Source organism: Emys orbicularis, chromosome 13, assembly GCF_028017835.1.
Source record: "Emys orbicularis isolate rEmyOrb1 chromosome 13, rEmyOrb1.hap1, whole genome shotgun sequence".
In the NCBI taxonomy this organism is placed as follows: domain Eukaryota; kingdom Metazoa; phylum Chordata; order Testudines; family Emydidae; genus Emys; species Emys orbicularis.
Window position 1 is genome coordinate 15,405,710 of NC_088695.1, and position 14,188 is coordinate 15,419,897.

Here is a 14,188-nt window from a genome sequence, read left to right on the forward strand (position 1 = left end):
CTGGAATATGTTTATGTGACTGCTTAGTGCCTAGGACTGCTTCTGTTTTTGCAATAATGGGAAAGTTTATATATCAGAGAGTGAACCTGTAAGAAGCCATATTTTGTAACATCCTACTTCTGCTCACAGACTGACTTTGCTTTATAGCAGAAGGGCCTGACTTCTGTTCAGTCCTTAGACCTTATGTCTCAGGTTCCCTCTACTACAGCCACTAATGTTGCAATCAGGCTGTTCTACAATTTGGTTCTCAGTGGCTATACTTTGAAATAGCGCACACCTAGCAGTAAGTAAGAAATAAGGAAAGGTGTGATTAAGCTCTCTAAGGTCATTAGGGGGCAGAGGAATGGAAAAGATGTAGTGGTGTTGCCCAGTGGATAGCAGCCAAAGTGAAAGGGCAAGAAAGAAGATGGTATGTTGCCAAATGACCACCTGAGGGAAGTGGAAAGGGAGGTGAATTTGAATAACGGTGTATAAATGGTGAGGATTGGGCCCTGAAGAGAAAAGGATCTCTGCAATATGTAATGAACTGTGGATAGCAGCAGATGTTGTGGAGTGAGAAATCGGCTGTTATACTAAATAATGGTCAGCAGGTGATATGAGTCAAGAACTGGAAAGATGCAGCTATGATAGCAAGAAGAATCCACTAGAGGACAGCAAAGACACAGGCTGCCATGCTGGGAAATCAACAATAGATGGCAGTAGAGCAGAGGAACTGAGAGGGGTGTTAGAAATACTGACTAGTGACCAATAGATTTTTGTAGCCAATAGAATACTACTAGAAAAAGGGCCACTAGGTGACAGCATATATTGAATATTAATAACCGGGTGGGGCAAGTACATTATAACAGGACATCATCTTTGACAGGCATCTCCCAAGAATGTAAGCTGGTGTTTGTTCATGATCTAAAATCTTTTCCACGTGGAATCATTAGACTTAATAAAAGATACAATTATACAGGTCACACTGTACATGTCCCATTGGGCATTGTTAGCTATAAAGCTTTGGAGACAAAAAATCAACGAAGTGGGAGAAAGGTTGAAGTGCGACCGTACTAAAAACTGTGAAGACCGAATACAAATATGAGGCAGCATTTGCACTTTGTAAATCCAAGAGGAAGCTCATTGCTCAAATGTAGATGAAATGCACCTGCTCATCCCTTCAGGTAACTGCAGGTCTCTTCACTGAGAAAATCCAGTTTCTGCAGAAAGAGGAGAGACAAGAACCTCAGCTGAGGATCCTGAATCCTGGCGGCTGAACCCTGAGAAATAAGAGCTCATCGCTTCAAGCTTGGACTGTGCTGTGGTTACAGGTGAGCACCATCTTCCTGACTGTATTTCTATACCACTGCAAACAGAGGCATGAATGTGTTTTGTGAATATTAGATGGACAAGGTGGGTGAGATAATATCTTTTATTGGACCAACCTCTGTTGGTGAATGAGAGAAGCTTTTAGCAGTTTTAGCCTCACCGTCCACCGCAGTGCCAGTCAGCATTGATAGCACCATTTCACAGAGATGGAGGCTGAGATCCATGTCTTGTGACAGGTCCTCAGTTGGGGAACTGCCCCACTAACACAAATGGAGATACCTTGAATTATATCAGCTGGGGATCAGGCTCAGTGAGTCGCCCAAGAGGGTGGGGAGTGGTGAAGGAGTCTTACTAGCCCAGATCAAACATGCCAGATTATTTCTAGACTCTGAGTTCAGGGACAACATCTTCCACCCCCACCCCCAAATGAATTTCTTGTTCCTGTATTATCATCCCATACTCATTAAGAAGTGGGGAGGGTCACTCCCCATTTAGGGTTGCACATCAGCCTGGTTCTGTCCCATGCTAAGATCCACCCTCCGAAGAGCTGTATTTTATTACAGCTACAGTTAACGTTGGGAAACAGAAAAGGCATTGCTAGTCCCTGACCCCATCACCACCATAGGAACTAAGGGAGAATTTACTCCACTTCCGAATTTATGGCATTAACTGATCTCTTTTGAGGGGGTGAAAATTATTCCTTCTCCTACAAGGCACTGAAATGCTGAATATACTAGGATATATGGTATATTAATTTCCATTAATTGTAACCGGAGATCAGTGCCTAAGGACACTAGACTGGGTTGGAAATCTCAGTCCAACATTTTAGTTGATGTATTTATTAATTTTGACTCCTAATCATGGCATGATTCTGTCCATTGCCAGAAGTGAAGTACAGCATTTAAGCATCATTGTTAATCTCCTGTATGTCACTAGAAGGAATATGACAGTAGATAAAGAAATGGTCTGATCTGTCATATCAGTACTCGGTTACCAGAGAAATGGCCTGTTATATTAGTCATTGTTCTGACATGGCAGAGGGAGATCTACCTGGACACCAATGTTCTGTCCTCGGGCTGAGACTCCTGGCACTTAGCTCTGAAATCTACATTTAGCCTTAAAATTTCAGCCTGTAACCAGGAGAGGAAGGGGAGTTTCTGAATATTTATGCAATTAAATCATGAACTTTTAACTATGTTTTTCCAATTCAATTGCCCAGTTTGTTTTATTGTTCCAAGACTAAACCCATGGAAGATAGAGACTGGAGAAATCAAACAGCTGTCATGGAATTCATCCTCCTAGGATTCAGGGAACTCCCTGACCTGCAAATTCTTCTCTTCCTGATGTTCCTAGTGATCTACATCGCAACCGTGACTGGGAACATTCTCATCACTGCACTAGTTGTGGATGATCAGCACCTTCACACTCCCATGTACTTCTTCCTGGGGAACTTGTCGTGCTTGGAGACCTGCTACACCTCAACCATCCTGCCCCAGATGCTGGCCAATCTCCTGACTGGGGACAAAACCATCTCATTCAGTGGCTGCCTCTCACAACTGTATTTTTTTTGTGCTCTACTATGTACAGAATGCTATCTCCTAACAGCAATGTCTTATGATCGGTATTTAGCAATATGTAAACCCCTGCACTATTCAACTCTTATGAATAACAGGTTTTGCCTCCAGTTGGCTGCTGGGTCCTGGTTAAATGGTTCTTTGGCTAGTACCATCTTTGTTTTCTTCCTATCACAGTTAACATTCTGTGGCCCGAATGAAATTGACCATTTCTATTGTGATGTCATCCCATTCATGGAACTGTCCTGCAGTGACACACACTGGTTAGTATTGTTCCATTTCATACTATCCTGTGTATTCATCTTGCCTCCATTCCTACTAACCCTGACATCCTACGTGTGCATCATTGCCAGCATCCTGAGAATCCCTTCCACCACTGGGAGACAAAAGGCCTTTTCCACCTGCTCCTCCCATCTCATTGTGGTGACAATTTACTATGGAACCCTAATGATTGTCTACGTGCTTCCGAAATACAATATATTAAGCCTACTAAACAAAGTGCTCTCTCTTTCCTACACAGTCATGACTCCACTGGTAAATCCCCTCATCTACAGCCTGAGAAACAGACAGGTCAAGGAAGCCTTGAGCAAAGCAGTCAGTAAATATGTGGCTTTCACAAAAACGTGCTGAGACTTAACCTGAGGTTTTCAAGCTGCCTGGGTGATTTAGGCAATCAGCCCCCATTGATATTAAGTTGAAAACTCCCATTGGAAATCTCAGCACTAATATGAAAAAAATTGAGATAATCTGTATGGAGTTACTGAGACAGAATGTTTATGTTTCTGTGCTGTGTCCATGTAACCCAACATATAGGAAAGGGCAGTTGCGGACAGCTCTGTCACTCTCTCATGTTCAGCACTGATACACCCAGTATGATGGTATTTTTCTCCATGGCCTTGGCTAAATGTTCACCCTGTGGGATGAACTTGTACAGCGTCTGAAAATGCACACAGCTGACATTGTGTAAGGCACAAAATCCACTAATTATCCAAGTAAATCCCTGTGTATATCCCCCGTTCATTGTTTCTCTATGTTTATAGGCGCTGACTTTCCCGCTTTTCCGTGGGTGCTCGCCCCCCCCTGCCCCCGGCCCCACCGCCACTCCACCCTTTTCATGAGGCCCCACCCTTCCCCCATTCCCATTCCAACCCCACCCTGCCCCTATTACAACTCTTTCCCGAAAGCCCTGCCTCGGCCCCGACTCTTCCCCACCTCCTCCCCTGAGCACACCACGTTCCCCCTCCCTCCCAGAATGTGCTAATGCTGCCAAACAGCTGTTTGGCGGTGGCTGGGCCAAAGGTCATTAGGGGGCAGAGGAATGGAAAAGATGTAGTGGTGTTGCCCAGTGGATAGCAGCCAAAGTGAAAGGGCAAGAAAGAAGATGGTATGTTGCCAAATGACCACCTGAGGGAAGTGGAAAGGGAGGTGAATTTGAATAACGGTGTATAAATGGTGAGGATTGGGCCCTGAAGAGAAAAGGATCTCTGCAATATGTAATGAACTGTGGATAGCAGCAGATGTTGTGGAGTGAGAAATCGGCTGTTATACTAAATAATGGTCAGCAGGTGATATGAGTCAAGAACTGGAAAGATGCAGCTATGATAGCAAGAAGAATCCACTAGAGGACAGCAAAGACACAGGCTGCCATGCTGGGAAATCAACAATAGATGGCAGTAGAGCAGAGGAACTGAGAGGGGTGTTAGAAATACTGACTAGTGACCAATAGATTTTTGTAGCCAATAGAATACTACTAGAAAAAGGGCCACTAGGTGACAGCATATATTGAATATTAATAACCGGGTGGGGCAAGTACATTATAACAGGACATCATCTTTGACAGGCATCTCCCAAGAATGTAAGCTGGTGTTTGTTCATGATCTAAAATCTTTTCCACGTGGAATCATTAGACTTAATAAAAGATACAATTATACAGGTCACACTGTACATGTCCCATTGGGCATTGTTAGCTATAAAGCTTTGGAGACAAAAAATCAACGAAGTGGGAGAAAGGTTGAAGTGCGACCGTACTAAAAACTGTGAAGACCGAATACAAATATGAGGCAGCATTTGCACTTTGTAAATCCAAGAGGAAGCTCATTGCTCAAATGTAGATGAAATGCACCTGCTCATCCCTTCAGGTAACTGCAGGTCTCTTCACTGAGAAAATCCAGTTTCTGCAGAAAGAGGAGAGACAAGAACCTCAGCTGAGGATCCTGAATCCTGGCGGCTGAACCCTGAGAAATAAGAGCTCATCGCTTCAAGCTTGGACTGTGCTGTGGTTACAGGTGAGCACCATCTTCCTGACTGTATTTCTATACCACTGCAAACAGAGGCATGAATGTGTTTTGTGAATATTAGATGGACAAGGTGGGTGAGATAATATCTTTTATTGGACCAACCTCTGTTGGTGAATGAGAGAAGCTTTTAGCAGTTTTAGCCTCACCGTCCACCGCAGTGCCAGTCAGCATTGATAGCACCATTTCACAGAGATGGAGGCTGAGATCCATGTCTTGTGACAGGTCCTCAGTTGGGGAACTGCCCCACTAACACAAATGGAGATACCTTGAATTATATCAGCTGGGGATCAGGCTCAGTGAGTCGCCCAAGAGGGTGGGGAGTGGTGAAGGAGTCTTACTAGCCCAGATCAAACATGCCAGATTATTTCTAGACTCTGAGTTCAGGGACAACATCTTCCACCCCCACCCCCAAATGAATTTCTTGTTCCTGTATTATCATCCCATACTCATTAAGAAGTGGGGAGGGTCACTCCCCATTTAGGGTTGCACATCAGCCTGGTTCTGTCCCATGCTAAGATCCACCCTCCGAAGAGCTGTATTTTATTACAGCTACAGTTAACGTTGGGAAACAGAAAAGGCATTGCTAGTCCCTGACCCGATCACCACCATAGGAACTAAGGGAGAATTTACTCCACTTCCGAATTTATGGCATTAACTGATCTCTTTTGAGGGGGTGAAAATTATTCCTTCTCCTACAAGGCACTGAAATGCTGAATATACTAGGATATATGGTATATTAATTTCCATTAATTGTAACCGGAGATCAGTGCCTAAGGACACTAGACTGGGTTGGAAATCTCAGTCCAACATTTTAGTTGATGTATTTATTAATTTTGACTCCTAATCATGGCATGATTCTGTCCATTGCCAGAAGTGAAGTACAGCATTTAAGCATCATTGTTAATCTCCTGTATGTCACTAGAAGGAATATGACAGTAGATAAAGAAATGGTCTGATCTGTCATATCAGTACTCGGTTACCAGAGAAATGGCCTGTTATATTAGTCATTGTTCTGACATGGCAGAGGGAGATCTACCTGGACACCAATGTTCTGTCCTCGGGCTGAGACTCCTGGCACTTAGCTCTGAAATCTACATTTAGCCTTAAAATTTCAGCCTGTAACCAGGAGAGGAAGGGGAGTTTCTGAATATTTATGCAATTAAATCATGAACTTTTAACTATGTTTTTCCAATTCAATTGCCCAGTTTGTTTTATTGTTCCAAGACTAAACCCATGGAAGATAGAGACTGGAGAAATCAAACAGCTGTCATGGAATTCATCCTCCTAGGATTCAGGGAACTCCCTGACCTGCAAATTCTTCTCTTCCTGATGTTCCTAGTGATCTACATCGCAACCGTGACTGGGAACATTCTCATCACTGCACTAGTTGTGGATGATCAGCACCTTCACACTCCCATGTACTTCTTCCTGGGGAACTTGTCGTGCTTGGAGACCTGCTACACCTCAACCATCCTGCCCCAGATGCTGGCCAATCTCCTGACTGGGGACAAAACCATCTCATTCAGTGGCTGCCTCTCACAACTGTATTTTTTTTGTGCTCTACTATGTACAGAATGCTATCTCCTAACAGCAATGTCTTATGATCGGTATTTAGCAATATGTAAACCCCTGCACTATTCAACTCTTATGAATAACAGGTTTTGCCTCCAGTTGGCTGCTGGGTCCTGGTTAAATGGTTCTTTGGCTAGTACCATCTTTGTTTTCTTCCTATCACAGTTAACATTCTGTGGCCCGAATGAAATTGACCATTTCTATTGTGATGTCATCCCATTCATGGAACTGTCCTGCAGTGACACACACTGGTTAGTATTGTTCCATTTCATACTATCCTGTGTATTCATCCTGCCTCCATTCCTACTAACCCTGACATCCTACGTGTGCATCATTGCCAGCATCCTGAGAATCCCTTCCACCACTGGGAGACAAAAGGCCTTTTCCACCTGCTCCTCCCATCTCATTGTGGTGACAATTTACTATGGAACCCTAATGATTGTCTACGTGCTTCCGAAATACAATATATTAAGCCTACTAAACAAAGTGCTCTCTCTTTCCTACACAGTCATGACTCCACTGGTAAATCCCCTCATCTACAGCCTGAGAAACAGACAGGTCAAGGAAGCCTTGAGCAAAGCAGTCAGTAAATATGTGGCTTTCACAAAAACGTGCTGAGACTTAACCTGAGGTTTTCAAGCTGCCTGGGTGATTTAGGCAATCAGCCCCCATTGATATTAAGTTGAAAACTCCCATTGGAAATCTCAGCACTAATATGAAAAAAATTGAGATAATCTGTATGGAGTTACTGAGACAGAATGTTTATGTTTCTGTGCTGTGTCCATGTAACCCAACATATAGGAAAGGGCAGTTGCGGACAGCTCTGTCACTCTCTCATGTTCAGCACTGATACACCCAGTATGATGGTATTTTTCTCCATGGCCTTGGCTAAATGTTCACCCTGTGGGATGAACTTGTACAGCGTCTGAAAATGCACACAGCTGACATTGTGTAAGGCACAAAACCCACTAATTATCCAAGTAAATCCCTGTGTATATCCCCCGTTCATTGTTTCTCTATGTTTATAGGCGCCGACTTTCCCGCTTTTCCGTGGGTGCTCGCCCCCCCCTGCCCCCGGCCCCACCGCCACTCCACCCTTTTCATGAGGCCCCACCCTTCCCCCATTCCCATTCCAACCCCACCCTGCCCCTATTACAACTCTTTCCCGAAAGCCCTGCCTCGGCCCCGACTCTTCCCCACCTCCTCCCCTGAGCACACCACGTTCCCCCTCCCTCCCAGAATGTGCTAATGCTGCCAAACAGCTGTTTGGCGGTGGCTGGGCGGGAAGCGCTGGGAGGTGGGGGAAGAGCGGAGACTTGGTGCGCTCAGGGGAGGAGGAGGTGGGGCAGGGGGTGAGGGGAGCTTGGCTGTCGGTGTGTGCAGAGCACCCACTAATTTTTCCACATGGGTGCTCCAGCCCCGGAGCACCCACGGAGTCGGCACCTATGTCTATGTTAGATAATAAAGTCTTGTAATCAAATTCAGACAGTCAAATACAAACAAAACACAATGGGTGACATCATGTTTGTTTCTGCACATCATTTTTTATGCCCCTAAAGACGAAATGGAGGATCCAGCCGGAGCTCAGGACAGTGTTGTCCATCTAACTGGAAGGACCAGGGAGGGAAGTGGCCATAACCACATTCCCATCATGGAGTTTTTAACTGGGCACCAGGCAGAGTGGAGACAATTTTAATCATTTTTTTATTTCCGTAAAAAAGCAATTTTTGATCAAAATTAATGGTTGGACAATAAAAATATGCACATAAGCCTGGGAAATCTGCCACCCCTGAAATAGTGCTTATTGCCACTGTGACGGGTTGGATCACAGAAACCCCCTTGGGAGCTGCCACCCGATGTGCAAAGACTACCCCTGCTTCTGTTTTCCCTGCCAACTCAGGACTCCAGCACCCTGTCTTGCTGAGCCAGACACTCCCGTCTGCTCCAACACAGACCCAGGGTCTGAATCACTTGCCCCAAAGCTGCAAGTTTACCTGAAAACAGCTCACAGAAGTGTGCTTGTCTTTAGCACTCAGATGCCCAACTCCCAATGGGGTCTAAACCCAAATAAATCCGTTTTACCCTGCATAAAGCTTATGCAGGGCAAACTCATAAATTGTTCGCCCTCTATAACACTGATAGAGAGATATGCACAGTTGTTTGCTCCCCCAGGTATTAATACATACTCTGAGTAAATTACTAAATAAAAAGTGATTTTATTAAATACAGAAAATAGGATTTAAGCGGTTCCAAGTGGTAACAGACAGAACAAAGTAAGTCACCAAGCAAAATAAAATGAAATGTGCAAATCTATGTCTAATCAAACTAAATACAGATAAGTTCCTCACCAGTTCCAGAATGCTCCCTTTTACAGGCTAATCTCCTTTTAGCCTGGGTCTGAAACCTGTAGTTACTGTCCTTTGTTTCAGTTTCCTTCAAGTATCCTGGGGGGCGGGGTGTGGAGAGGCTCCTTCTTTAGCCAGCTGAAGACAAAATGGAGGGGTATCCCACGGGTTTAAATAGACTTTCTCTTGTGGCTGGAGACCCCCCTTCCTCACTCCTATGCAAAGTCCAGCTCCAAGATGGAGTTCTGGAGTCACCTGGGCAAGTCACATGTCCCTGCATGATTCAGTCTTTACAGTCCGAAGCCATTGTCCACATGGTATCTTATATGTCTCCGGGAAGACTTCTTATGTGGATTGGAGCATTCCAAGATGCATTGTTCCCCAAGTGCTTCCTGATCAGGTACTTAACCTTGCAAATTCCTTCCTAAAGAAACTGATCAAATGCCTCCCAAAGCTTACTTAGAAACCAAGCAAGTATACAGCCCATATTCTTAACCTCAAGTAGAAAATGATATATGTGTATAGATAGGATGAATAGATATAGTAGACCATAACCTTTACGGAGATATATTACATGGCACAGGCAGCACAAAACATATTCCAGTTATTTCATACATACATTTATAAGCACACACACACACACACACACACCATAAAGCCTTATGGGGTTACACTGTCACAGCCATCATAGCCCTCTGCAAACCCACCACCTTCACTGCTCTCACACAGGTCAGATGCAAACAGCCAGGCCCCAGCAGTGACCTCTGGACACTTCACCAGGAACAGCTTCATAGCTCTTACCTGGGCTACACCCAGCTGTGACCAGTTCTGGCAAAGCACCAGCTCCAGGCTCACTGGGCCCATGGAGGCTGGGATGTTGGGCAAACAAAGAGGTAGACTCACAAGCCAGGGCCACTGGGACTGTCCAGACCCAGCTCACAGTTTGCCAGGTCACATGTAGAGCTGAGGCCATTCTTGGGGTTCGGGTTTGTCAAACAGTCAACGAGGAGGGACTTGGCCTGTGGCCCTGCAGGAGGGCATCAGCTGCTCTGCTGCTGCTGCCAATGGCACAGAGCAGTTTAAAGGGAGGGGAGCTGTTACATTAGGGGTCCCCAAAACTGACTGCAAAAAGTTCCCATCCCACGAGAGGTAGTTCTCATCACATGGTGTCTAGTCAGTCCTAAGTGCCTTAGACAGCTCCACTGCACTCAGTGCCCTCTCCTCGGGGCATGAGGCAACCTATGTTGAAAGGAAGCGTCTACCACCTACCAACAGGCAGAATTCCTGTGATGCCAAAATGGCAGTGCTGGCTCAGTCACTGGGAGCATGTCAGGTCTTGGCCAGAGGCAGGGGAGCTGGGCACTGGTGAGAACAGAAGAACTTCAGCACTGCGCGAAGGATTTTCCAAGGACCCTAATGAAGTTAAATGCCCAACTCCAATTTCACAGGGATTTGGGTGCATAACTCCATTAGGTGCCTCTGAGAATCTCAGCCTGGAGAGCCAGTGGGATTCTGTTATGCTAGGTTCAATCTATGCATTTCCGTTGGAAACAGAAATGCACTGGACTGATGTGATACCCCCGCTAAACCTGCAGCCGCATCTGTATCTCACCCAACCCCAGCCAACCGTGAGAAAAGAGAAGTAAACTGAACAAGACTGCAGGGGATTGCAAAAACTAGTGAGACAGTGAAGGCCAGCGAGGGGGAAAACAACCGTTTTGCATCCCTGAAGCTGGTGAGTTTTGGGAAAGCTGAGGGAGCCATAGAATCATAGAATATCAAGGTTGGAAGGGACCTCAGGAGGTCATCTAGTCCAACCCCCTGCTCAAAGAAGGGCCAATCCCCTACTAAATAATCCCATCCAGGGCTTTGTCAAGCCTGACCTTAAAAACCTCTAAGGAAGGAGATTCCACCACTTCCCTAGGTAACCTATTCCAGTGCTTCACCGCCCTCCTAGTGAAAAAGTTTTTCCTAATATCCAACCTAAACCTCCCCCACTTCAACTTGAGACCATTACTCCTTGTTCTGTCATCTGGTACCACTGAGAACAGTCTAGATACATCCTCTTTAGAACCCCCTTTCAGGTAGTTGAAAGCAGCTATAAAATCCCCCCTCATTCTTCTCTTCCGCAGACTAAATAATCCCAGTTCCCTCAGCCTCTCCTCATAAATCATGTGCTCCAGCCCCCTAATCATTTTTGTTGCCCTCCGCTGGACTCTTTCCAATTTTTCCACATCCTTCTTGTAGTTTGGGGCCCAAAACTGGACACATTGCTCCAGATGAGGCCTCACCAATGTTGAATAGAGGGGAATGATCAGACCCCTCGATCTGCTGGCAATGCCCCTACTTATACAGCCCAAAATGCCGTTAGCCTTCTTCGCAACAAGGGCACACTGTTGACTCATATCCAGCTTCTCGTCCACTGTAACCCCTAGGTCCTTTTCTGCAGAACTGCTGCCTACCCATTCGGTCCCTAGTATGTAGCAGTGCATGGGATTCTTCCGTCCTAAGTGCAGGACTCTGCACTTGTCCTTGTTGAACCTCATCATATTTCTTTTGGCCCAATCCTCTAATTTGTCTAGGTCCCTCTGTATCCTATCCCTACCCTCCAGCGTATCTACCACTCCTCCCAGTTTAGTGTCATCTGCAAACTTGCTGAGGGTGCAGTCCACGCCATACTCCAGATTATTAATGAAGATATTGAACAAAACCGGCCCCAGGACCGAACCTTGGGGCACTCCTCTTGATACTGGCTGCCAACTAGACATGGAGCCATTGATCACTACCCGTTGAGCCCGACGATCTAGCCAGCTTTCTATCCACCATATAGTCCATTCATACAGCCCATACTTCTTTAACTTGCCAGCAAGAATACTGTGGGAGACCGTATCAAAAGCTTTGCTAAAATCAAGGAATAACACATGCACTGCTTTCCCCTCATCCACAGAGCCAGTTCTCTCATCATAGAAGGCAATTAGGTTAGTCAGGCATGACTTGCCCTTGGTGAATCCATGCTGACTGTTCCTGATCACTTTCCTCTCCTGTAAGTGCTTCAGAATTGATTCCTTGAGGACCTGCTCCATGATTTTTCCAGGGACTGAGGTGAGGCTTACTGGCCTGTAGTTCCCCGGATCCTCCTTCTTCCCTTTTTTAAAGATGGGCACTACATTAGCCTTTTTCCAGTCATCCAGGACCTCCCCCAATCGTCATGAGTTTTCAAAGATAATGGCCAATGGCTCTGCAATCACATCTGCCAACTCCTTTAGCACCCTCGTATGCCTCACATCTGGCCCAAAATGTGTCAGAAGTGGGATTTGAACCCACGTCTCTATACAGAGACCCAGAACACCCAGGAGAATGGAAGATAAAGCCTTGAGTCTGGCACCTTAGACCATTCGGCCATCCTGACACTGATGGGCCAGCCTGACACTGACAGAAAGCTGGTTTGGACTGGTACAAAGAGCACGGGGGACAGAGGTCCCTGAACAAAACACCCCCAAAAGACCCCAGGACTTAAAACCCTCCCAAGAGCTGAAGCAAGTCAGAGATCAACAGCGGACCCTGGACGGCCTGTGCACAGGACAGAACTCTCATCTACCCTTCCCCCTCTTCTTCTGACGTTACACCCAGGCTTGGCCAGCGTTGGGTTGTGCGTGTGTGAGTATGAAAGTGGGTTAGGGTGTGGGCACTAACGCTTTCTTTCTTCCCCTGAGTGACGTGGGAAGCACCCAGCACTCACTGGTGTTATTTTATTAATAAAGCTTTAAAACTTAGACACTTGGTGTGCTCCTTCATCTCCTCTCCTAACGATCCTGCGGCCTCAGCCTGATCACCTGACGCCTCAGGCAGATTGGTAACATAAATCTGTCACATTTTTGCTGGAGAATTGTGGGGGCGGGGAAGGGCCCTGCAGAGCGCAACAACTGGTCTGCCCTTGTTATTTCATGTTTGCTCTGCCTCACATGCTTGGTATATTATGTTGAAGCTTTTATGATTAAAGGTGTGCCCCACCCTCAGTCATAGCATGACTGAGAAACGGAGGGAGGTTTAGCATTCCTCTCTCCACCCCGGTCAGTGGGGGAAGGGTGCAGTTGGGTCTACCCCCGGCCGCAGAAGTGCCGGGCAATAGGAGGAGGACTTATTGATCCTCGCTGCGAGTGAAAGGACAAAGCCATAGCATGACTGAGCAGAAGAGGAGAACTTAGGGTTTCTTGCTCTGCCCCTGGTGTGAGGGGTTGGTATTTGGTGTATGGACCCTCGGTGATAGAGGCCAAGTAATACAGAGGGAGGCTTAGCGTCCCTTCCTCTGGCCCGGTGTGTGTGTGTGTGTCTGTGAACATTGTAAGCCCCGGTGCCGGCGTGCCAGCGTGGGCAACATGAATTTTCAAGTGACTAAAAAAACCTTAAGAGCTGTACTAACAGATTGTGATGAAAGCCACGGAAAAGTTATAAAGGTAAAAGAGATTTATAAAGAAATATGTTCAGGCGGTATTTTCTGTATGAGACCCAACTCTGAAGGATATAGGAGTGTGGGCAAATAGTGGTAGCACCTGTGTAGGAAATGTTTAAAAGGAAGCAATCCAAAGATGATACTTCGTTCAAAAGATTCCTCCTTTTAAACAGATCTTGCTCTGTTAAACCAAACTCTGAAGGATATAGGAGTTTGGGCAGTGTAGTATTTCTTGTGAGTGATATTGTGGTGATTTCACAATTTTGAAAGAAATATTTAAGGAAAGGGACCAGGAGGGGTGGTGGCTAATTAAGAAGCCCACCCTCCTTGCTAAATTGGTAGTGGAACAAAGTCTGTGCCCATGGAAAGGGACGGTGCAGCGAGGAAAACAGGATCAGGCCCAGACAAGCAGGCAGGCAACAGATAAAGAAATTGGAAAACAAGTTGGAAGCCCTGAGGGCATAGTGGCAGGAGTAAGGAAAGGAGTAAGTGCAAACATGGGGGAAAATAGTACTTGGAATGATGAAATCTGAGTTGATGGACGTGTCATTTTGGGGGATAAGCAAGTGATTTAAGGAAAGAGAGTGAGAAGTTAACTCTGCAGAGGCTGGAGGGAATTAAGCAGTTAAACTTTGTGAAAAG

General features: G+C 45.8%; 1 non-coding gene and 2 pseudogenes across 1 annotated transcript; 2 read left to right on the top strand and 1 right to left on the bottom strand.

The window, feature by feature from the left end:
• The first annotated feature begins 2,502 nt into the window (after positions 1-2,502).
• On the top strand, positions 2,503-3,512 carry LOC135888013 (olfactory receptor 6N1-like; annotated as a pseudogene).
• A 2,847-nt stretch (positions 3,513-6,359) lies between these two features.
• LOC135888473 (olfactory receptor 6N1-like) lies at positions 6,360-7,369 on the top strand (annotated as a pseudogene).
• Positions 7,370-12,395: 5,026 nt separating this feature from the next.
• TRNAL-CAA (transfer RNA leucine (anticodon CAA)) lies at positions 12,396-12,505 on the bottom strand. Its single transcript has 2 exons — positions 12,468-12,505; positions 12,396-12,442 (listed from the first exon to the last, which is right to left on the bottom strand). It is a non-coding gene; the product is annotated as a tRNA-Leu (tRNA).
• Positions 12,506-14,188: the final 1,683 nt, after the last annotated feature.